This window comes from Bombus pascuorum, chromosome 14 (genome assembly GCF_905332965.1).
Source record: "Bombus pascuorum chromosome 14, iyBomPasc1.1, whole genome shotgun sequence".
Lineage (NCBI taxonomy): Eukaryota > Metazoa > Arthropoda > Insecta > Hymenoptera > Apidae > Bombus > Bombus pascuorum.
The window spans coordinates 2961011-2985440 of NC_083501.1; the positions used below are offsets into that span (position 1 = coordinate 2961011).

The following is a 24430-nucleotide window of genomic DNA, read 5'->3' on the forward strand; positions in this document are numbered from 1 at the left end:
GACTTTGTAAGGTGGTTGAAGGAACGATGAATTCTTAGCACGACAGCGAATTTTCCACGAATGAACGGTAAAAAGTGGAACTGAATGGCTTTGGAGATTGCGCGGCTGAAATTCTAGATTTCTTATTCGACATATTACTCGAATAATTACTTTTGAAATTCTCGAGTTTCATTGTAATTCAAGGATGGTCGAAAGTCGAATGAACGTTTGGAACGGGTGATAGAAAATTTAATTGAATGAAGCGCGTAATAAATTTTTGGCTGTAGGTACTGGCAAAGTAAGAGGCGATTCTCGTGAAAGCGTGGATGAAGAAAATTTATCGTATCGTAAATTCTTTGCTTTATCTATGGACGTAAGTGACATTAGGTTTTTAACGAATAACGTTCATGCTTTATGAAGAAGCGCGAATAAATAAAGAGTATCTCAGTTCTACGCCCGATAAATTTCAACAATTATTTCTCAGCCGTAAAAGGTACGTTGAAGGTATTCACAATATTTTTATAAAACTTGTAAAGCAAGTAGAATGTATCGTAGTCAAAATATTTGAGCGAATATCTTACAAAAAAGGATATTCGTGTCACGCTATACATCTTATTCTTTTACACTGTCACATAATAACGCGACACGATCGATTATATCATACCTACATCTTCTCGTTTAATAATGCAACAATATTACATTCCTCTACTTTGAAGCTTGGATGTTGATCTCGTCCTTTCAAGCCAAGAAAATATTCCGCACTTACCTCAATCATTCTTATCCCTTTTCTTCATCAGCGCTTTATTCAGTTCAATGAAATTTCCAATCCAGAACATCGTAACAATTTCCTTCAATCATACTACGTAAAGTTCGCGATGTAATATTCGCTCGTTCTAAATTATTTATCGCAAATGTAAATTATTAAAAAATTATTGTTCCTCGTTATATATAATATTCTACGTTATTCGAAATAAGAGAAACTATTGCATAAAACATATCGGTTTAAGAAATTGTTGCTAGATATTATAAATACAGATGCGAAATATAATATATAATATTATTAAGAAATATTATTTTTCTTTTAAAGAGTATATCGTCTGTATATTAATACGAGAGAATAGAACAATGGGCTGATATATTCTACAGTGACGTTTAAATATCGATCGATTAATTTCAAATAAATATGACAAAAGTAATAGAGGCGATTTCGTATAGAAAATAGATTACAGTAGAAGAACCTTATACTAGTCGGCCGTATTAAAAGTTAATGTGTCACCTAGGCGCATATTAGTCTGACAAACCCTGTAGTCTTCGGTTGTGACGCGTTGCCAGCACAATTTTGACAATTGCATCTGGCTATAGTCGTAATATAACATTTTGAAATCGTCGGCCAACATATCTTGTTCATTAACCCTTGGCAAAAGTTTCGTGGCGTCTGCCGGACGCCGGTCTGCGTGTTTTTACGAACATTTTCTCGAACAATTTAAATAAACACTCTCAAACATGTGAGCTGTTCGATTCGAAGAACGAATTTCTTTTTCTCTGATGTTAAGCAATCAAATTCTCCTCTCGCAACGCTATCCGAGAAGATTTTCCATTGAGAAATATTCGATTCGACTCGCCAAACGTTTTGTATACAGGGTGTGTTGGTAAAAACTTCAGACCAATTTTTCGCATTTCTATCGTTGAAAGCGTTTTTGGACACAGGATAGTCGAGTTGAAAATTACAGCTGGAGTATTTGGAAGAATGTAGATTAATTTCGAGAGGCTAATATTTCCACAACTTTGAGGATTCCTATCTTTAGAAATGTTTTTGCATGGAATAATTGTGTGTAAAGTTATATTTGGAACTCTTGGACACGGGATAGTCGAGTTGAAAATTACAGCTGGAATATTTGGAAGAATGTAGATTAATTTTGAAAGGCTAATATTTCCGCAACTGTGAGGATTCCTATCTTTAGAAATGTTTTTGCATGGAATAATTGTGTGTAAAGTTATATTTGGAACTCTTGGACACGGGATAGTCGAGTTGAAAATTACAGCTGGAATATTTGGAAGAATGTAGATTAATTTCGAGCGGCTAATATTTCCACAACTTTGAGGATTCCTATCTTTAAAAATGTTTTTGCATGGAATAATTGTGTTTGAAGTTACATTTGGAATTTTTCAATGAATTCAGATTAATTGGCAAATGCTAGTTTCTATTCTTAAAAGCCTTTCTACATAGGATAATTGCGTATAAGTTTATATCTGTGATATTTGGAAGAAGAGAAATTTGGAAAGATAGAAGTTACTTTTAAGATGGTAAAATTTATTCCGAATTGTTCAATTATTTCTGAATCTATGTCTCACGTATTTGATATATTTAAGAGCAAAGTAGAAATTTAGATTAAAATAACGTACTAAATAAATAAAAATTGGTTCCTTATTTCGTGCAGACTACCATAAAAATGGATCTTCCATAAAAAAAATTCTAAAGAACCCACGACGTGTATTCTGCTTTATCGAAATATGTAAATATTCCTTAGATTCTATTCGAATTTACTGCGCGAAATTCATCAAAATATTTCTTCAAAGAATATGAAAGGATACGGACGGAATAATAAATTTATTATTACGTAATAATAAATTATAGGATAATGACGGAATAAATTTCCACAGAGTATAAATATCTAAAGTTAAGATATACAGGCTGAGACAGGGGGAATTTTTTCTTCCACTTGGATGATTTGTTTGCTACGAAACACCTAGTATGTAAATGTAGATCGGCGAATAACACGCAGATGGAACGTCACATTCGTTCTTCTGCCCTTTGCTCGTCACCTTGATCATCGTCCAAATCGAACGTAACAACGACGAATACCTACTACTCGTTCACGTTCGCATCATTGTGATCAGCTCGCTATATCTAACCAAGCTATACCCTGGATCCATCGTTCTTACTGTCTTAGCTAATTCATTTTTCAACCCTCGAAATTCCACGCACACGCACCCCCATACATAAATATTATTAGGATACTTGTGGAAAATTATGAGTCAGTATGCGCGAATATCGATTAGAGAATTGTTAAACGACTTTTAAAAGTTATTATTTTATTTTACGTTCTAAATCGTAAGTTCTATATGTTGCGAATATGATAAAAAGTACGTACCAAATATTAATTAATATTTCGAATAAAAAAGAACGTTAAACAATTATCGCGCCACTCGAATCATCAAGGGAGTCGTTACTCTTTCAATGTCTCATTCGTAAGTCTAAATGTTTATAAGTCCATCGGATATCCTAAATCGTACCTGCTTTATAGCTAATAGCTTTTCAGTCCCCATAGATCTCTTCTTCACCAGTGACGCGTCATTCGAGCGAGCGATCTACGAGACGTTATCTTTATCTTTAATTTACCGTATAATTATGCTCTTTTATTTATATTTTGCTCTAATTTTCCTTTCTCCTTGCGAGTGTCTATGCCCGGTAACTACCTGTCTTTGTAAATGCACGTATTCTAATTGCTTCATCCTCTATGTAATTAAATAGTCGAACAAATAATTGAATTAAAGAATAGTAGAAGTTAAACGTAAGAAATTCTGAGAAATATATCTCCGGATGACGATTCTTTATTAGGAATCGTAAAAAAATTTTAAAAAAAAAGAAAATAAGAGAGAGAAGAATAAAAGATCGATTGGATTTCTTTGGCGAAGATTAACGTTGTAAAGGCCAAGAGTAGTTTACACGTTAAATTAGTTCGCACTTTCACTAGCCTCTTTATACGCGTTTTATCTTCTTTCACCTCGCATAATCTGCAAGAGTTATTTCAGGGTAACTTTGCTTGGTGCGCTCGCGCGCTTTTTCCCTCGCATACACGAGCAGAGAAGGGTGAATGAGGATCAATTTGTAGCTCGTCACTCGACCACCTTGAAACTGTGTTATAATGATCGACGGGTTTCACCCCTTTTTAAAGACGCACTTGGCACAGAGAAACTTTCTTCGGCGAAAGGAACATTAGGTGTCTGTGTCTCTGTTTCGATTCGACATAGCTTTTCAAAATGTTAGAAACCTCGCTGTTTTCATATCTTTTCTTTTTTTTTTTTTTTTTTTTTTTTTCTTGGAAAGGAATGGAGAAACGAGGAGGTATCTTTAATTTTAGAACGAAATAAGGTAGAACTTCTTTAATTCTTGATTCTAAAGTTCTTGTATTGCAATCTTGCTCACGTTTTCATGTAATTTCATTTAATTTATTAATTAAACGGGATAAGATCTGTTTCTGCGAGAAGGTGGTTACAAAGTAAGGGGAAGATAAGTATCGCATAGTCTCTGTGAGGCAATAAGACGAACAAGCGTACAAGTACGCTGCATTAATTTACTTTGCAGACTGGAGACGTTTTATAAAAATATTAACTACTGTTAAAACAGTAAAAAAAGTATTAGATACAATATTGGTCGCTCGGAAAGTTCCTTCCAATTTCTAAGAAATCTGGTCGACATAAAAAATCATGTCGAAAAGTTTCTCGCCGAGAAACCTGGGAGGTTCGGCAAGCATGGAATATTCGAGTTGCTGAAAGACGGAGAAAAGTTGTGGAACAAAATGCCACCTATATAATTCACTTTATTTTATATAAATTTACATAATTCAATAGATGTATATCGGATCGAAATGTAAATCAGAATGAACTTCCCGAGCGACTTTTTTGTATCTTTTCGATCGCACCAAAGATACGCGGGGATTCAGGCTATATGCTTGTCCGAGCATACGGTCCTCAAAGTGTTAAAACCGCGTTAGTGCATCGCTCGAGTTAGCTAAAGTTACATAAACCTTCTCTCTAAGGTTGCTTGTTGAGGTGGGAAAAAAGATGGAATAATTGCATAGAGAAATGGCATATAGGGCTTCTGTATGGTGAAATGTAGAGGAGAAGAACAGAGGGTAGAAGGAATGAGACTTAGACTAGAGAATAGGATGATGCCTGGAGGTGGTGGTAAGGCCAAGGAGCTGTGGACAGTCGACAAATCCATTTGAGATTTCGAATAGAAAAGTAGCCTCGTCAGCCAATCGGTAACAAGTGGACAAAATCTATACTGTAGCATGATAGAAGTCGGATAGTCGGATTTATAAGCAAGGAACCTTCTCCAAGGATCCTCCTCTAGCTAATTTCTTTATCTCATCGCACGATATTTTGCAAACAGGAAGAATTTGCAATGTTTAAACAAGATTTTAAGTAATTTGGGGAATTTTACGCATCGTGCACATATGGCAAATAAAATATACAAATAGTGGAATGTTTAGATAGCGAAACATCCTAATAGTATGATATTCGTGTACAGAAACGTTTGAATACTAAAACGTATACATAGTAAAATGCTCGAACCATTGAATATTTATATACCAAAAAATCAAATCTACGGCATCGTAGAGAAATATTTCTGTAGTATAGCTTCCAACTAACAAGTACGAGAAGAGCTTCAGAACGTTGAAGCTATGGGTGAATTATGAGCATGCAAGAACTCTAACACGTGTAAGGACAAAACACATTTTGATTTATTTCATTCTTAACTAAAACCACCATAAAAGAGGAGTACTTTCACTTATTCTATTGTCGATTTGTTCTATCTATTCCAAATGATGATGATCGAGATAAATGTAGAATGTATCCGAAGAAAACCACCCCAAACCATCAGGAGTGTTAGAGCTTTTCAGACAGCAACGTAAAAGTGGTACCAAACGGAGTGCCGAATAAAACGTTCAAACACATTCCCAACGTACTTTTTGACAAAAGAAAAGAATGACAAAAACAAAATTCCCTAGAAACAGCGAGCTTCAAATAGCAAATCTGCAAACAATAACAATTGGAACAGAGAAAAGCATCGAGCAATCGTTATTAAGCATGGAAAACACTTTTCGATCCCCCTGGGGAAGTAAGCGCGCTCTAATCGTTTCGATCGAGCAAATCGCAGACACAAAGCTTTCGTCGCGAGTCGAAAGGGCTTCGTTTCCTCGGTGGAACCGTAAAAACAGAGAGAGTGGAACCTGTTGCTCCCCCTCGTCGTCGATGAAAGCGTGTGTCTGGCGATAGTTCACAGTGTGAACACACTGCAAAACGGGAATGATCGGATGGCCTCGCTCTCGGAAATTTCGTCCGGTCTTCGTGATACTAGTCACCTGGTGACGTCATCTCCGGAGTTTGGTCTTATTCTCTCGCTTTTGGTCGCGTGCCAAGTGCGCAGATCACACGTGCCACGGTTAAATGGCAGCTCTTGGTGCCTCTGCCACGGATTTCGTCCCGTTTCAAAAGATGAACGCGCCGAAACTCGTTCTACGGAGCTTTTTTGCCATTCGTACAAGTATGTTGGGAATGTAGTTCCTTTCGTCCTTTTTAATCGATGCAGGTAACTTGTCGTTGATTCGTTGAATATTTGTTTCCGTTTCTTTTTTTTTTTTTCTTTTTCTATTATATTGCTTTTTTTTGGTTGTTGTCCTTCTTTATCTTTTCACGTTTCCCTTTTCCTGATATTTGACATAGAAATTAATTCAGAGCGATTCCACTGGACTTTGAGCCTCGCTGCGATAAACAAATAAAGAATAATATAATATAGAAATCAATTTGGTTTGCTTTTTTCTTTTTTGATTTTATCATCTATTTTTCGACTTTACTTTTCGATCAATTCTAATTTATTCAAATGATAGAAAATTACTTTCTTAACTTCTACATTCTTATTTTATACGTTTTATAAATGTTCAAATTAGTAATTTAAAATTGACGAGTGATAAGAAAGTATATAAGTTTAAAGGGAATTAGTAATTAATGCAACGTAGAAGATAACGAATAGATTTCTACTCAATGTTATTTTATATAATCATAATTGTTATTATTCTTGACCTCCTTAGGGGTATAATTATTACTATCGTTCTTTATCTTTTCAACGGAAGAATAATTATTCCTTCCAGTTTTCTGAAAAATATTAGCTTTTTCTACCATTATATATAGATATTTCGTTTAGTAGAGAAATAAGAGTGACAACGTTTCTATCATGTTCGTAAAACTTCAATTCCTATTTTATAATTGTGATTGACTAACTTCTTGTGATCGATGCCAGAGAAAAATTCATTTACTTATTCTAAAATAGGAAGGAACTCGAGGAATAAGTGATTCCAGGCGGAATTTTAATGAATTATTTATATCTGTAATGGAAGATATAATATTTTCTTCTTGTTTCTATTATACATATTATAGATTTTTTTCTATTTATTAAAATTCAGAATCGTCAACTATATTACTGAAATCCACTGACAGATACTAAATAAATTATTCGCATGATAAAAATGTATCAAAGCACGTCTAAACCTCTTAACTCTCAGATCCATAAAAATCAACGACTGGAAATAATCAACTAAACTAAACATCGTTAAATCTATGCCCTTATACACACGCATTAAGCGATTAGAGATGCAATCGGCAATATTTCAAGTTATATCATGCTCCTCGAATCCAAAACACTCAAACCCAACCTAAATTGATTTATCGACGCGTAATAGAAACCGAGTCGAGAACACTTATCGAAAGGCCTATATATTCGAACACAGCAGGACACGTGTTCGTATTTTATAAGCGAACGGGCTGCAGAGAGATTTTCCAGCGTCGTCGGAAGCCAAGATGTTTCTACGGTGGTGGCAGGATGAGCGGATATCCGGTATGGCAACAGACGCCGCCTGGACCTCGAATGTCGTGCGTCTGAGGGACAGGACAGCCGTTACAATCGCCTTTTCGACTCGCTAGTTTCGCTCTAGAGCCGAGAGATGGTTTGGTGGCCACCTGGTATTTTCATTCTCCATCCTTTAAAACCAGCCTTTCCTCCTTATACGGGAAGCTAGCTGTTCGTCGTACGTCTGCTGACGTCTCGTGACGATTAACGAGATCTCACGAGTTCGTGCGATGGCTTGCGTCTGAAATGGCTGCAGTGGCAACTATTGTCCGCTTGTTAAAATGAAATATTATGGTTTCGTAGGTCAGACCCGAAGCCTTTTTGGGAATTTTTAACGCTGTCGAAGTTTTGATATTCGAACTTTAAATTTTAATTCAGTATTCCAATTGTAGGGAACTTAGCTGAATCTTGCAAGGGTTGAAGATCTCTTCATCTTGAGCGATGTTTTCAAAGCTTTATTATTCGATTGATGGCTTTTGAGGGAAGATGTGAAATTCCGATTGTTCGAATGTTAGAAAAGTCGAAGACAAGAAATCCGCAAAAGGATTTCTTTAAATTTTGTAACATTTTTGAAGCTGTGTTCTCCATTTATAGTTGTAGCGTGTGGTTCTTTTCTAGAAATATGAATTTCCCGCTGTAGAATTTCGACTGGCTGAATATCGAAAAGAATATTGATCGAGAATATTTTGGAATTTGAGTTCAAGTTTTATCGTTTTGTTAATGTCCAGTTCCATATGAAAATATGAAACTCCGACTGGGTAAAATTTACAAAAGTTCAAAATATTTTCCAACTCTCTTTTCCGTATTGTCTTTCCAAATTTTATTATTTGGTTGGTATTTAACAAGAAATTTCAACGATCAACGTAATGCACTGATTCCATCAGAAAAAATACCTCAGACGGAACCAACTAAGAAATTCCTCTCGTATGACGCACTTATCTAAAGCAACATAAAGTGCTAACTCCCCTAAAACTTACCCAAATAGGTCTAGGTTCGACATAATTTCTGATCTTCGTTAAACACGAAGCAACTTACAACGAATTTCAAACTCAGCAAATTTAATCGACTCGATGATGCTGGAAAAATTCCAACAGAATATTATGATTATTGAGAAAAGTATAGACGGTGGGAAATCATAATGCGATATTCGTACATATCCAAGAGCATAGGGTACCACGGCACAGTGTGTCCCGATATTGCTATTGATCGGGGCTCTCCAAAGGTATTTGTTACGTGTAGGTATTGTTTTTCCTTCGCACCGTCGAGCAAAAGGAGATCACGAGGGCCGACATCCCTTTTACACAGTGCTCTAAGGTATCCGCGTCTAGTTAACCGTTCCCTTTTTCCTCGCTTTTTCCCCGCTTTCTCCGGAGCACGCTTTTTCAACGGCTATGCGACTCGATCGAACCCCGTTGCATCCTATGGGATCGTGCGATTTTTCCTTCGTATCTCTCGATGACAATTCTAACCATTAGGTTGCTGATATTTTTGCAAATTCATATCTTTACGAATAGAATTTAAAGAACGTCAACTAGGTGGCAAATTATTTTACTGGTTAAATATTATCAAAAATACTACGTCGCGGATATTTTGTATATATTTGCGTATCATTTGCATCCTATACATTTTTGAAGATTTAACAATTTGTAGATTTTTAAATTTTAGATTTCTGCAAATTCATATCTTTACGAATAGAATTATGCACTCTGATAAGCCATACTTAATTATCGTAGACGCTTAATTATAGAATTATTTTATAAGAACTTCTAAGAAGTGGAAAATGTTAATATGGAAATGAGCATTATTGTTTTCTCAGTAGCGAATTATTTAATTTCGTACTTAGTATTCTCTTAGTATAGAATACAAATTATTTCTCAAAGTACTAAACAATTATCTATAAAAGCCACCACTTTATAATAATAATAATCTGGAATCTCGTTAACGTAAACTGTAGCTGTTTCAGAATTGATGAACTTTTATGTAAAAGCTTTCTCCTCCTTGGCAGTCATTATTATTATTATTATTATTATGATATCCTGTTCACAAACATACATACACACATATATAGAAAATCCTTTCTATATGTAAAGAAATAAATAGATAAATAAATAGCACGTCGTCTAAAACGAAATCAAGTTAAACTAATAAAGCTGATTTGCATAATGGGTTCGATTAAATGTGTTTTTCTGTTGCACGTTTAACATGCAGATGGAAATAGTTGAAGAAACGAAAAACAAAGCGAACGAATCTTCCCAGCGCCCACCTTGAATTTCAATTGCGTGATTTTCTTACTAAAAAAATATATCAATACCTGTGATCGTCGAAGATTCTTAAATCCTATCATTATTAAAAATATAATTTTCCTAATATATTGTAAAAATAATAATCTATTGACTGATATTTATGTAAATTCACATTTTCGTAGACATAATTAAAAAGAATAGAACCTAAATATTACAATAATTATATTTTGGATATTTTATAATTTTATATATTTCTCTCTATATCTTTCAATTTTCTATAGTTGCAAAGAGATTCACGATCCGGTAATTTATTATTAAAACCATCAACTTTCTCCATGGCGGGAAATTCTAATAATATTTATATAATCTGCAAGAATTAAATTTATCAGTCAAGAAATTATACAACATATATTATTTGCTATAAAACAATGATTATATGTATTTTGAATACTCATCTCGAATTTTGTAAAATATCGCGTACCGTATTTAGCAGAGGAAACATGCGATCTCAATGGAAAATTCAGCGTACGCGACCCACGCGACAGGGAACGTGTTAACCCTTTCATTATTAAGAACCCCAATAGTAACCATCCGTGAATTTATCCCTGTGCACGAACAGCCGCTATGCTGGACCATGCACGACTCAGTACACTGTTAAAACGACTTACTGCCCACTTACATAACCTATAAATAAACATCAGCGAGGAATGTGCAGTCAGGGCTTATCCTAATTTAGCTTATGCCAAGAAAATGCTTTAATTACGTGATAGGATCTTTAATAATACCAAATGTTTCTTCTATCCAGATATATTTTATTTTATCTTTCATATTGTATGCCAAAATCGTCATGTACAATTGAACTAATTGCTGTTCATTGCTGAACTTTCCCAAGTCTTGAATTACAAATTACGGATATTAATAAACATCCTTAAATGGCAGTAACGAGTTTAATTAATAAAGCAAATGAAATTTTGTCAGAGAATTTTTGAGATTATAGGTTATTTGACTATTCTGTTTGATGGAAAGTTATAAAATCGTAAGTGAAAAACTATAACCTATATCTTATAACTAAACATTGCCTAATATGGGAAATTTATGCATTTATGGGAAATTTTAAGGTGCAAAAAACATTCCAAGTAGAATATTTATTATAATACTTAACAGATGAAAAGAATCTCTATTTAGGTTCCATTTCTTTAGTTATATTTATAGAGATATAAAGTGCATAAAAATCTGCCCTCTACTTATAACTTATTAATTTACTAATATTATCCCAGAAGACAAATTAGAAAACTAAAGGGTCGCGACCTCAGTATATTATTTTGTAACTGAGAACATGCTATTTATCATCTTCCAAATTTCATATTTGATGAGAGTCACCTCGATCGATAATAAAGGGACCGTTCCAATGTTTCGGAGAACTCGATTCGATTCGATCTTGCGCGGTACGTGCACCGCGTTCAATCTGATATTAAATTCTACAGGAAAATCTCGAGAAGTCCATCTTCATTATCGGATGAACGACGCTTAACCGTGTGACCCGGTCGATCACTCGCAAATAGAATCGTATCGGGAATGACAGAAACGAGACGGACGGTGAAACGGAAATAGACGCCGGTTCCTGCAACTATCCGCGAAATAATCGGCATTATGATTAACTACGTTTCAGCGGGCCGATTATTCCGGCCGCGCAACTTGCCACGCTGACGTTTACCCGATACACGTTCCGTCCCATCGAGTCGCGACGCGAGCAATCAATGAAATGGAAACGCTCTCCATGCCCTGTCTTTGTGTTACGTGTGCATGTGTGGTCTCCTCCACAAAATTATCTCTCTCTTCAACTATTCATATGCATTACATATTCTTCTCTTGTTAGGAATAAGAAGGAGGTTAGGAGAAATAATTTGAAAAAATGACCGCTAACCATATGGCGCTGCTATCGCACGATTTTTGATTTAAATATGTACTTGAATTTATATTCACTGTACATACTAGCCATAAATAGTAGGACACTGAGGTATATAAGTACTCGTTGCACCTATCGAAAAATTCTAAAATATTTTACTTTATTTAGCATTTTACATTATAAGACACGTATAATATGAATGAAATAACAAATTTGTAATAAAATACGTACTTTGAAAATAAAAGCAGTGGAAACCGTACAATTTAGCACTAAATATCGACTGGTGTTATAATATTATAAGCCGTTTATTTATACAAAACAAAAAGCAGAAAATTGGTGAGACTATATAAGATAAGTATCAATCAAGTGGCTTGGCACTACAATTTTAAAAGCTTCAAAAATTGAACTTTATCATTTCGGCTTATGGACGGCTCATATAATATATACACTGACCCAGGAAAGAATTTGAATCATTACCATGAGAAGCTTTTATGTTCATATTGTGTGTGTTATATAAAGTATTTTAAAATCACATTAGAACTGTAATTAAACAGAATTGCTATGGTTACATTGGATAAAATTTGAAACCAACCTGAAAATATATATGAATGGATCAGGAGATACAAGATCCTGACTGCAATCATATATTTAGTAGAGAATTATAATACGTATGAATAGCCATCTTAAGTACATGATAAGTGTTAAATATGGTCCCGTTGAATATTGAGCGGGATCAATTTTCCTCTGCGAAATACATATGTGCCTATACTAAATATCTTGTAATTCCTCTATGTATTTTCAGACTGGTTTCAAACGTTACCAATATAATCATAACAGCGATAGTAATTTACGTATATGAAATAATTTCGTATAGAAACTAAATGAGCTTCAAATAAGAGGATAGAAAAATGTTTACGATAAAAGGCAGTTTATTATAGTTCAAGTAAAATCATGTTCGAAAATTTCTATTTCATTTATTCTTTACAACGGGAATCTTTAACTTAAAAGTTACAAGCATGATAATAAAAAGTAACATTTAAAAATTGTAGAAGTCAAATATCGAGAATTCTGACTCATTTTTTCTGATCAAAGAAAAAAGCCGCATTACAAACAGTGTGGACAGTTTAGAATTTCGTAGCGAGTTATCGAGAGTTCCAAGCATTCGTCCAAGGTATTTTTGTAATGCAAACCTCTCTGAAGCATCTCGCGTAAACTTGCACGCTCAAGAATGCATAATGTATCGGCGTGTCTTCACAAAAGTAGCTTACGTTCCGCGTTCAACGAAGATCATCCGACAATTTGACATCTGCCATTGTTACAGATACAATTGCACCGATCGGTCTACTCACTGCGATACATTGTGTTGTAACTGTTAAGCAACCTTAGACGTCATCAAACGCAATAACACTGTTCGCTTTGGAAAAAATTAATTGTTTGATTAGCAGGTTCTGGATTAGCTATTTCATAAATAAAAAAGATGAGTTCTAATAATTATCAAATTAGTGTTTTGAATCTACAGAATCTGTTCGACTAAATAATGTATAAAATTATTATTAAATTATTATTGGTATATTTATCTTGGTTTTCTACATTTACTTGTATCTGCCTTTGATATAAAGTTATTATTACATTTATCCTGATTTTGTTCATTGGCTGCAGTCAGAAGAATATTTTATTCGTTGGAAAAATCAAATTTTCATAAAGATTTTACTCAATAATCGCAACTCAAAACCAACCCGATATCTAATCCAGGTATATAATGAAAATGTAACGAAGCTAGTAAATGAAATATAGCAAATTTATTCTATCTTCTTCGTATTGTATAATGATATTATAACTGAACTGCGAATTTTTATTCAAATTCATATTTTTATGTAAATGAATGTAAATACAAATTTTGGACCACTTACTATATTAATATCTATTAAACTAAATTAGATCTAAAGTAGTCTATGCAACACTGGATATTATATATATACACACATTGGATAATTTATATATTTTCTAAAATAATAATATCTAATAATAAATAATACATCTCTTGAATTTCTAGTATTCAGTTTCTTATAAATAATGGCCACAAAACCAATTACGTGAGAGACTAGATAATATTAAACAAAGGTTCCCAGAAAATTCCCTAAGAATATCGTATTTCTATTTCTCATTGTGTCACTAGTCCACCCGTCGATCCTCTTTAGGCTACAACTCTGAGTGCAAGCACGCGTGCATCAGAATTGGCCGGTGTTGTCCTCCTCTACGGTATCGCTCGTTATCTCTATCCGGAGAATATTAATTACTTATCCACTATCCCGTTTCTCGCGTCTTTTCGCGCTCGGTCGACGAGATCGATAGGCTAGGATATATTGAACACTCGCCGGCTCTCTCGACGGGTTAGGTTATCCGGCCTCTGTAGGGGGACAGCTACATTGCAGCTCATGCATAATACATACGATCCGACCTGGAGTAGATTTATATTTACCCGCACCTGGGATAATTCGTTAAATATCGACAGGCATTGCCAGCTCTTGCTGCTGAGCTTTTTTCGCGTACGAAGATGATTCGACAGGACGTTTTTACTCTGCCAGTCTAGATTCTAGATGTTCTTTGTTTTTCCTTCTTATCTCTCTCTCTCTCTCTCTTTCTTCTAAGGGCGAATCTCTATTTCGATTTGCTATTACTATATTAGTTTGAAAGAGAAATTTGAACTGTGAGTATTCTTTATTTGTGGCTAGTGTTATTTGGTAAGGATAAATTAGGTTATGTTGTAATGATTTTATTAAAAGAAAATTGACAATCTTTTTAATTGGTTGTTCCTGTAACTTAGAAATTAAAAATTCCCTTAGAAAGTTCATGTAGTTGGAAAACTGTGGTAAAGATGGTTCTTAGGAGGTTATAATTAGGTTCATAGTTGATTCTAAAAGTCTTTTTCTTATAGTGGGAATGTGACACTCGTTAGTCACTTTTAGTGATTTACAGTAGTGTTCAATTTGAATATTTCATCGTAGAGAACGTAATTTGATAAAATTAAGATTTGATAAAATGTTCAGTCAATTGATTTTCTCCCTTTTCCCTCATCTTGCCCGAAATTCAGGTCACTGTGACGATCGTGTGTGCCCTCTTGGGTGACTTCATCTTTTCGAAGAAGTAATTCTCTCGATCGAAGTAATATTCATCATTTAAATCTCACAGTAGAATCTACTAATTTTTCCATTTGATTTGTTGAATAATTTTCGGATTTTGAGAGCGTGTTAAGTTCGAACATTATACTTCCATAACTACTGCACTGTTTTTTTAATGGTATTTCCAAGCAGGTTATTCAAATTTATGTCGAATATGTCTTATCCAAATCTGTATGAAATTATCTATCTTTGTTCTTCAATTAAAATCTTATGTCTTGTTACAAATTTTTCACATTAAATTCCTAAATTACTTAATTAATAGAATTATGCAGTTATCATAATATTTCATCTAATACATAGATAAAGTGCCGAAGATATTTAAAGTAACCAAAGATAAGTGTTATTTGAATTCAGTTTCCATTTTGGAAAAACACCACCCCCTAATCTTTCGAAATTGATTTGAAATATTACGTAATCAGGTTCGAAGTGTTCAAGCGACTCGAATGTGGCTCCTCGATTCAATTTCATTTCGCACGGCTGTCGGATGGCTGGCGAATAACTGATGGAAGCTAGTCGCTAGCAGCCATCAAGCGTCTCGGCTCGTTTAATATTTATCGAGTTGGATTTTCGAGTTTACCGATGGCATCCGCCGTGATATGGCCTCTGTATTTGTCTGCCCCCGTAATTCGACGTATTCGCCGCAATATTCGATCAATCGTCTTGTCAATTTCAAATACCGATCCCATACAAGTTAGAATATTGCCTGGTAGCGTCAACAATTTTCTCCTAGCATTCCATTTGTCACTATAAAAGCATGATCTCTCCCTGATTTTCATCGGTTAATTCCTTTTCAATCGAACGAATCGCTGTCAGAAACGCAATGATGAGAATTTAACGTAACATAACCTCAAATCAACTAATACGGTTCACAAACTTTGATTAATAAGAAATGATGTGCATAACGGCATTTGTGGAAGTTTTTGGATAAATACAAATAATGTTCATGTTTTTGTAGACTGATGAATACTGTACTCAATGAATATTTAATGTTTGTATATTATGCATGTAACATATGTTGGATAGACGTAATAAAACAAAACGTATGGGATTAAAAATCTGGCATTGTATGTGTGTATAACGGATTAGGCACGGATAAATGAGACTAATGTATATACATGTACGGATGATAGTTCAGCTGTGACATTATACTGGTAGGAGAACTGTACTCGTGTCAAGCTATTGACACGTAAAAGTGACGTTTCCATTATGCGTGGTATCATGTCTATGTAATCTCATACTCAATGACTTAAGGATCTTAAGCTCGGAACTTGGGTTGCTGAATCAAATTTCGATGATACAACTATGTAATCGAAATCTTTTGTATTGACATCGAAATCTTTAAATGAAAATCTGATTAATCGAGTCAAATTCGAACTCTAATTGCAGATAATCGAAATCAAATATCGAATATATTTACGCCTGACAGTTTACTCGGTAGAATTTCATCTTATGTTGTTATGTTAGAAACGGCACATATTTGACTTTGATTTATTACTCGAACGATCGATAGAACACATGTATAATAATGTACATGTATCGATCGATAATCGTAGTTCAAATGGGGTACTGTTTATAATGCATTCGTTATTTTCATCCTCCAACGTACACTTTGAGTACCACAAGTGACACAGTGTAGTCGGTTAAATTCTTTAACCGCGTCGTTATTTCTGGCTGGCAAAATATTAATAAAGTGTAAAGATGCCACTTTTACGCATAGCTATCTGAACTTTGTGGTTATAATTTACATTGACTTCGACATGAGCCGACTTACAACTTATGGGCGAAACGTTTATGAATGACCAGCGATATTTCGATTACTTTCCTATATTCTTAAAAGAATGTGTATTATTCTCAATTTTATGCTTTATTTTGGAATCCTTTACATTTAAAATAAAAAGAATAGTCATATGTTGGTGCTTCAAAAGACTCATCTGGTATATTTTTGTTAGAATAATTTCTTTATTTTTATTTATATAATATGTTGACAATATGTATAAAAGTTGACATTTTTTTAATAATACATATTCACTTGTTATCTAAACATTTCTCTAAGTACCTCATATTTTGCAGATTTCAAATATCTTTTATTACTTACTATTATTTACTTTTATTTTTATTATCTATAATACTTTATCTAATTTTTAACCTTGCTGCGATTCTCGAATTTTTATATGCTAATTTTTCTCTTACTTCAACAAGCAAGAAGACTTATAATATTTTAAGCAAAACTTCAGCATAAAATTGAAACTGAAAATCAAAAGGAAATTAAAGTAAAACATTTCTTAATGTTAGAAAAACACGAACTGGGTTAGAAATGATATAAAAAGCGTAGTTGGGTTAACCACTTCAAATAAAAAATTTCCTTTTCTCTTTGGATCATATAACTGAATTTTCTAAGCGCAAAGTGTGACCATAACACATTGACTACCACGGTGACCACCGGTGACCCACGTTACTAAATTGTGTAGAACTAAATTTAGAACTAAATTGTTCCGAACAGTTCAAATAAGATAAATTTCATGGACTAAACAATTTTCAACAATGTGAATGATTTAGATAACATCGTCAGAAGAAAGTGCGCAAATACAATATATTTTGCAAAAATTAAATGTTATAATATAATATATTTCAATTTATTGCTTCCAGGGCATAATATATAAAATATGTGTGGCAATCAACGTGTTAAAATAATTAAAAGACTCAATCAAATCATCCATATATAAAGACATAAAAAAGAACTAATTGACAATCGAAGATTATAACACGAAACCGTAATAACGTCGTTCAACGCGCGGTCGAAGCTGAAATGCCAGCGCGACTGTCGAGGCTGAAAGCGGTGCGCATGCGCGGCGCATACGACGGTGCGCAATTGGCGAGTCAGCGTCTGACGTCGATCTCCGCGAGAGCCAATCAACGGTTGAACCTCGTCGACGTTAGTTCGGCGTGCCGAGGCGAACTTCAGAGGCGAGGTGGACCGACTGGTATGTGCAACACGGCCAGGCGCCCCCCTCCTCCTCTCTCATTTACCCTCTTTCTCTATTTCTCTTCCTCTCTCTTTCTTTCGTTCCCGTGCTCTCCACGCGACTTCCTCAAATCTTTATTTCAGGCTCGACCGCGAACTGGTCGAGGCGCGCGCGGCCCGCTTTTTTACCGTCCGATACGACGCTTCTAAATTTGAATCTTCTACGTGGAGCACAGTGCGAATCGACGGCTCCGCCGCACGTGAAAAAAATATATTTTAAGAAACGGACGCGCGTTTCTAGTCATCGCTTCTAGTCAGCCAGGATAATTCTAACCTAGCTAACCTAGCTTCCTGGTTAGCTGGATCCTGAAGAATCGTTTTTTCGCTTGGCGTTCATCTTTACACGTTTAATAGAGTCGTAAAGGTGAGAAAAAGAACATAGAAGGAGAAAGTATCGATATATCACGAATATATCGTGATACATACCAGAAGGGGACAAAGAAACGACAAAAGTGCAAGAAGACGAAGAAGACATTCAATCGCGAAGTAATAAAGGAAGTTTCTTGTTGTCGCCGTATATACGTTGTCGTTATCGAATGGAATACGTTGATTGGCTTGTTTGTCGATGTTTGACGAACCCCAGATGAAATCCAGCGTGCGAACCAAGTGACGCGTGGTTGATCGAATCACCAGGAAAAAAAAAAACGAGTGCAAGTTTTGATGTACGTGCCAAAAAGCTCGTGTGTTATTTCTACGTAATCGGCTTCGACGAGAAGTTTTGTTTTGATCTTAAAGTTGTACCTTTCGCGAGGGTGTTAGTGGGGAGATATCGATCGCGGGACCATTGACGTCCGTTCTGGAGAACGAGCTTTTCTCCTCGCACCTTTGACTAGGCTAACCTCTCGATAATTGTATTTTCTCACTTATAGCTTCGTATATACGTGTATACATATATTATAGATATATACGTATGTACATATATATATATATATATATATATATATATATATATCTATATTTCCTACATGTGTGTTTGCGTGTGCGAATGAAAATTAGATGCTGACTAGTTTTCAATAAAAGTTTGAAAAACGTGCCTGTAACGAAGTAAACTGTATTGTGACCAATGGAGGCTATTCCGTGAATCTCTAATTTAACATTTGTCGACAACGGAAGTGGATCTGAAGACAAATATTATATCATTTGGATAATACGTTTCTTTTTTCTCTCTCTTTCTCTCTCTTTCGCTCTTTCTCCCCCCTCTCTCTTTCTCTTTATGGTCGTAGAGCGATCAAGAAGTCACTTTTACGAGTCCAGATTTTTATTGAGACACAGATGGAATTTTGATACAGACAATAAACGTGTGGATTTTTGAAACTTCGCATGACCGAGTGCCTGAACGGAGATTCTCCAATTACATTGTGATAATAACATCTGTGAAGAGTGCGCGATCTCTCGCCATCTTTGTTTTGATATCGATTCAGTGTGCGCAAGAAGATCGATCGATTGGCGAACGAGCCGTCGAAATGTTCGACTGATCGAGCTCACTTCGAGTCGGTGAGTTTATCAAACGCAGTGTTCAATTGTGAAACAGTTCTTTTCTTGTTGATAGTTGGCTACAGTTATTTATCATTAGCAATAACACTAGGATGTTTTAGGTTCGGCGCGAATTTCGCACGTTTATTCTATAAAAATTCGTTAAAATGCTTTCAGTTATCTAATTTAGAGTTGTAATGGACTTTTATATTTCGAATTATTTTTGTGACACAATAACGTAAAATCAATATCATACAGGAAAGATTTTACTTAATGGTATAAACGGATTAACATATAATTGATAAATTTTTGAACGAATTTTATCTATGATAGAAATTTCTACAAGTTAGATGATTTACTGTTTTTTTTTTTACTCTTGCGCGATTTTCTAATGTATTTACAGAAAATTATCAGTTAGCAGGTTCTTAAACGTTTGAAATCTGCAATTTATTCGATCATTGTCAAAATTTAAATTATATATATATTATAAATATTCGTAAGTTTATTTTATAAACACTCACTTGTAACATAAATGTTACAAGTATTTAATAAAAAAGAAAGCAATTTTGGTTGCCCCGATTATATCTATAGGTTTCGTCTTTGTTTTTCTACTGACACGTTTTTTGCGAACGACGACACAATCACATGATGTATCAACGAGCGAATCAAACCCACCACGATATCGAGATAACGTTTATCCGGTTGCAAACTATTCGAAGGAAACGATTTGGCAAAGTTCAACATATCGTACTATGTACTAAGTACGTGTGTCGAGCTACGCTTCCAATGTGATAAAGTATATGTTATCGCAACTCGTATGAGCCCTCCTATCGAAATTAGTATAGCAAATTAAAGTAGCCCATCTGCAACTTAACCTAACTAGTACGTTGCCATTTAAATATTGGATTGGTATTAGCATCAAATTGTTATTAGACAATTATGAATATTATTATATGATATTACTGTTTCATAATAGAATTAAAAACAGCGTTAGTATGGCTTGAATATCGGGACCAATGAAGTGTTAAATCTTCTCTAGTTATCAATGTTTGATACCATATATCAAAGTTTGATATGGCATGACCACCCATGGAAAATAATATTTTTCTAGTAATTATATTATGTTAGGGATTAAGATAAATAGTGTCGCTAAGAATCATGAATATCTGGAAATGCTGGTTTCCTATTTAATGACTAGTACTTAGTAATTGTTAGCTTCAAAGTTCTTGCAAAATTTTAGACATTTTTTTAAACTGTTAAATATTACTATTAAAGATTACTAGATAGGTTATGTTGAGTGGTAGTGTAATAATTTCATTTATGTTAACGTCCGTTAAAGTTAAAGGCAATTTCATCAAATTTAGATTACTTTCTTTACACGATACAAAATTTATTCGATAAAGCAATACACAATGTTACATGAATCAAATAGAAAATCCCCAAGAAACTGTAATTAGGAGAAAATAAAATATTGCATCGCAATATCTACTTAATAAACACCACAAATCGTATAGAATAAGACACACGAGATTACATGGAATAAAACAAACTTCTTAGAAAAATTGTAATTACAAGAAACTAACAAATTTCGACTGGGCGTCTATTTAATATGTGAATTAAAAGAATCGGCGGAAATATTCCTAAAAACGTCATAATTCATATTTTTACGAATATAATTTAAAAAATGCAACTTAGACGGAAATTTTACTTACTAAATATCATAACAAATACCAGATATATTTTTGCGTAGTATATACGTTCTATGCATTTGTGAACCTCCAAATTTTCTATAAATGCATGAAAATCCGCAGCCTAGTAATTGAATAAAAATCAGAGAAGTAACATTTAAATATCTTTAGACAGAATCGAATCACACATCAATTTATAAAGTCCATTGAACACAGATTGTTATTTCCAGCAGGGAGCAAAGAATAAAAAGCTGGTGGTTCATAATATAGCGAGACATTACTCGATTCGATAGGGATAGCTTCTGGACGCGAATGCAAAATGCGACGTGTATAGAGAAATACGCGGTGGTCGCTGACCCTCGGTTCGCGTTCTACACTCTTGTATAATAAACCGAATTCGATCGGACGACAACTCGAGCGGCAACCTCTTCTCTCTCTAGCCTCTCCACGAGTGTTCTCTTTATTGTCACTAGTCACTAGCAAAGAGAAGCATCGAGCGGGTGGACCCTCTATTGCTTTTTGCCCGGGTTTTCTTTTTTCATCGCGTACCCCCGATAGCCAATAATAATCATTCGCGGAATTTCACAATACGAGAAACGTGCGATCAGCTTGCTGAATGAACGATTCATTCCATTATCTTATATTTTGAAATAAATGGAAAATTCGCGGCGGAATTTGTCTCGATCGTATCTTGACGCTTATCGTGTAATCACACTGTAATAGATAATGATAAATGTATATCGGTTGAAATTATATCATCTTTTTTAAGGGACTTTATCGCACTCTAAACAATTTCGCAAAATTTCCAGTACCATGCGAACTGGACTTTATATATTTTCATATATATTTAATATTAATAATGGAAGATCATAGGGAATGAATATGACAAGACATATCTTTTATGTTTCTGTAGTAAATGTACTACGTATTTGAAGTCTAGTTACTGAAGAAGCTGTGTCTCTATATAAGTCCTGAATTAAATATGCGTTTTCATTATCATAATGTTGCTTATGCACATACTTTTAACTTTTCTTTTCGCAGCTTAGAAAAGTTCATCACCTACTTTTAAAAGATTTATATAGGTTATCCCCGTTTTCAATTATACCATAATGTAACATTCTATTTCAGCTGTTAGATAACCTCAAAATCAACGAAAATGGACTTATATTTTATACGTGAAATCTGCAATTAGTAACATGGAATATTTCACTTGTATCTAATATTTGGTTATTTAAGTGTAATATCGAGTAAAGAAACCTGTTCTCTAAATGTACTCCATATTGTATTTTCCTTCTGATTTTCAATTAATATCATTTCTACATGTACCTAACATTTAATAATTCAGTTATTTTGTCTGATACATCAAATAACGGAACCTAACCTTTGTACATTATTGTGCACTATTGTGTACTGTGTTTCTCTTATGCTTTTCAATGAATATACTTGCTTAAATATGCAATATCTCATTTGAATCTTGAATCTAATATTTGATAATCCAGTTTAACCTAAATCTAACCTTAAAATTACTTATGTATGCGAGCCTTTGTTACTTTTTACGAATTGAAGATAATAAGACAAGTATTTAAAATCGTCTTATACATAAGGAAAGGAATAGATGTATAAAAAACATTGGAAGTAATGGTGTTTAGTCGTCGTCGACTGCTTAATTGCGGTTAGTGTTTAGTGTCCTTGTAAAGGCGAATCGCGTGTTGGACCGGCAATGGTCGATATTGGAATCGCCTTTGATTTGATCGCGAGAGCCGACGGATTCACGAGTGTGATATAATTACGATCGGTGACGGTGCAACATAATTTCGCGATGCACAAGATAGGCACGACAAAAATAACGTTTGCCCGTGAAACGCGTGTTAATTCATATAGCGAGAGATCGCGTGCTCGGAATGAATGAAAGGGGGTTCGGTAAATATAGTTGATGGAGTTTAGAATTAGAACAACATTAAAGCCTATGTTTTTACCGGACTCGGTGTATCCGAGCATTGGAATTCATCAGTCGAGAGAAAGCTATCGAATGCAAGCGATTAATTGATTGAGTTAGATGCAATTTTTCTTAATTTCAAAATAATTTTTATTATTATACAATACAATTTTATTACTACAATCGAACACAGGTTTCCAATTAATCGAAGTGGATACAATTCGATTTATCGAATAAAGGTTGGCAGTCGAATATTCGAATAGGTTATCGTATCGTATCGAATCGAAACTACATCGATTGTTCCAAATTCGATTAATGAAATCGACCGATTTCTCAAATCGAATCTATCACAATTATTCAAAATTTAAGTGTAGAAATAGTAATTTCACCGAATCTGAAATTCGATTATCGAAGTTGAACATTATCGATTTATCCAACGAAATCGAATAAAACATTTGAAATTTAAAAACTCAATAAAGATCGAAAACAAAATTGGAATTTTTCAAGAATTTTAAATAATTAATGAATTTATCTGCATAAGCATGAAAGTTAAATATTTATTAGTATTACACCACATATATTTCCGATGTTTTTCGATAAAGTGAAGTAAAGACACTAGAAGCATCTCGAAGGCTCCTTCGAAATACATAATGCATTATCTAATCACGACTGGTGCAAAAGTAATTTGATTTTTCTACTCGTCTGTTGCTGACATTACAGTAGCGTAATATTATCGTTGATTACACTTGACGTACCTAGCAATTGCCGATTATAGTAAGGGACCATAATTTAAATGGAAGATGGAAGAGCATTGAAAACAAAAAAGCTGACAAAGAGAAGAAAGAAATACAGACTATTAAACTAGTCTGCAATTACCTTAGTCTGAGAACATTGTAAATTGCTTCCACAGATTCATTTACATAAATACGTAAACACACAGTTCATTTTATTTCTTCGTCGATTGATCTTGATTGATTGTTGTCTGATAGCATTTACTGAAAGGCGTTTAAAATTCAAACGAAATTTCGTTTTTGCCTATTATTGACGAATTTTTCTTGGTTCTTGAAACTTTCACTTAATTACTTTTCAATGGATTCGGTCAAAGTATGTATGTATCTTTTAATTTAATATTTAAGCGATATCAGTTGAGTTATAAGTGACTACAATACTTTGGTATAAAAATTGAGTTATGTTATGTAATTTAATATCTGTTCTAGTATCTTATAATATACGATAAATAGCATTGTTTATTTTATCAATATAAATTAAAATTTATATTCGATAGTATTCAATTTTTTATTCAATTTTGTATTG

The 24430-nt window shown here is 34.1% G+C and overlaps 1 protein-coding gene across 9 annotated transcripts in view; it reads left to right on the plus strand.

The window, feature by feature from the left end:
* LOC132914258 (myocyte-specific enhancer factor 2) overlaps positions 1-24430 on the plus strand; it is an 80072-nt gene that overhangs the window by 30680 nt on the left and 24962 nt on the right. Inside the window, exon 1 of one of the 9 annotated variants that reach the window (XM_060973220.1) lies at positions 17929-17978. The exons of 5 other annotated variants lie outside the window; for them this stretch is intronic. The gene's annotated coding sequence lies outside the window, so the exon portion shown is untranslated. 3 more of the 9 variants (XM_060973218.1, XM_060973219.1, XM_060973215.1) reach the window with 3 other exon arrangements.